General features: G+C 45.1%; 1 pseudogene; it reads right to left on the reverse strand.

Annotated features, from left to right (window-relative positions):
- Nucleotides 1-587: 587 nt before the first annotated feature.
- Nucleotides 588-1,231, reverse strand: LOC125146503 (60S ribosomal protein L10a-like; annotated as a pseudogene).
- Between the last annotated feature and the right edge of the window lie 826 nt (nt 1,232-2,057).

Here is a 2,057-nt window from a genome sequence, read left to right on the forward strand (position 1 = left end):
GCCCAGAGCCTGACGCGGGGCTCGAACTCACGGACTGCGAGATCGTGACCTGGCTGAAGTCGGACGCTTAACCGACTGCGCCACCCAGGCGCCCCCTAACTTCTGCCTTTTAAGTACTCTGCCCTGAAAAGTTTAGCCACCTTGCCCTCTCTAAATTCCATTCTCTAGTTAGGCTTCTTTTTTGTACCATGGTCTGAGCATTTCTTCCCAGCAGAAAGCCTAGGTGATAGTAAGGCTCACCTCATTTTTCTCCTTTTCTCAGTTTTGTGCTGCGTGTTGTCCAAGTCTGAAAACTGTTTTTTCGTATATGGTTTCCAGTTTTCTAGCTGTTTATGGTGGGAAGATACTTCCGGATTATCTTATCAATAGGAGCACAAGTAAGTATCCTGCTCTTTTTCTTTTCTTTTTTCTTTTCTTTTCTCTTTCTTTTTTCTTTTCTTTCCTTTCTTTTTTCTTTTCTTTTCTCTTTCTTTTTTCTTTTCTTTCCTTTCTTTTTTCTTTTCTTTACTTTTCTTCTTTCTTTCCTTTCCTTTCCTTTCCTTTCCTTTTAGCACTAGGGTTTATTAAGCTGTGCCTTAGTACAGACACTAGGGCTTGCCCGTGGTGTTCTTCATGTATAAAGCCTGGACATCCTGCCAATTCTTCTTGAGAAATTACATGAGGAGATGACAGCTAAGTGGATGCTGCACACACCTTCATTATCTGTCATCTTTACACGGTCAACGGCCACTACCAGACAGAGTACCTTCTTCATCTGGAATGTGATTACAGACTCCACTTCATCCACTGTGGCCACCATATTCTCATTGTGGGTCAGTCAGAAAGGGAACTTGCCCGCCTTTTAAAGGCCTGGGCCCAGGGTTCATGAGAGCTGCTTCAAGAGAAATGCTGAAGCAAAAAATAAGGCATCATATTTCTTGGCTAGCTTCTTGATCAATTTCTTATTTTTGTTGAGTTTCTTTAGTGCCTCAGTGTCCATGTGGGGAATATCCACCCCCTTGGCCTCATCACAATTTTGCTGGTCCCCTCAAAATACGTATGGAGAGTTTGGGGTGGGGAGTGGACCCAAGTCTGATGGTGCCCCAGAAGTGTTCGTCCTTCTGAGTGTCACAGCTCTTCAGGCTGACTTGCAGCTCCACCATCTCCCGACAATTCAGCGCTCACAGTAGTTCCCACGCAGGACCTCCCGCACCATCTCCCACAGGGTGTCTTGGGAGACTTTGCTGCTCATGGTGCGGAAAGCCACAATAACCAGAAAAGAGAGCAAATGCCCCACTCTTAAATTTCAGTTTCTGGCAGCAGATTACCTGATTGAGGGAGTCCTCAGTAAGAAACACAGACACTAAAAGAGGAAGAGGGACCAAAGAAAACAGATAATGCCAAGATCAAAGTATTTTTTTAATGTTTATTTTATTTTTGGGGGGGGAGGGGCAGAGACAGAAGGAGACACAGAATCCAAAGCAGGCTCCAGGCTCTCAGCTGTCAGCACAGAGCCCAACGCGGGACTCAAACTTACAAACCCGTGAGATCATGACCTGAGCCGAAGTCAGATGCTTAACCGACTGGGCCACCCCAAAGAACAAAGTATTTTAAGAATTTATAATTAAAACCCTAAAAGGGACCCAGGAAGATACTACATCACTGAAATCAGAGAATGCTGTGAAAATTTTTTCTAATTCAGGGAATAAGAAAGTTTTGAAATTAAAAATATGCTAGCAGGAGCCAAAATTTCAGCAGAAAGTATGAAAGGTACAACTAAGGAAGTTTTTTAGGCAGTTGAACAAAACGACAAGGAGAAAGAAAATACAAGAGAAGAGACAAAATCATTACAGGACTGATCAAGAGATTCCAAATTGTCAATTGAAAGGATCTTTAGAGGGGCACCTGGGTGGCGCAGTCGGTTAAGCGTCCGACTTCAGCCAGGTCACGATCTCGCGGTCCGTGAGTTCGAACCCCGCGTCGGGCTCTGGGCTGATGGCTCGGAGCCTGGAGCCTGTTTCCGATTCTGTGTCTCCCTCTCTCTCTGCCCCTCCCCCGTTCATGCTCTGTCTCTCTCT

This window comes from Prionailurus viverrinus, chromosome A1 (assembly GCF_022837055.1).
Source record: "Prionailurus viverrinus isolate Anna chromosome A1, UM_Priviv_1.0, whole genome shotgun sequence".
NCBI lineage: Eukaryota > Metazoa > Chordata > Mammalia > Carnivora > Felidae > Prionailurus > Prionailurus viverrinus.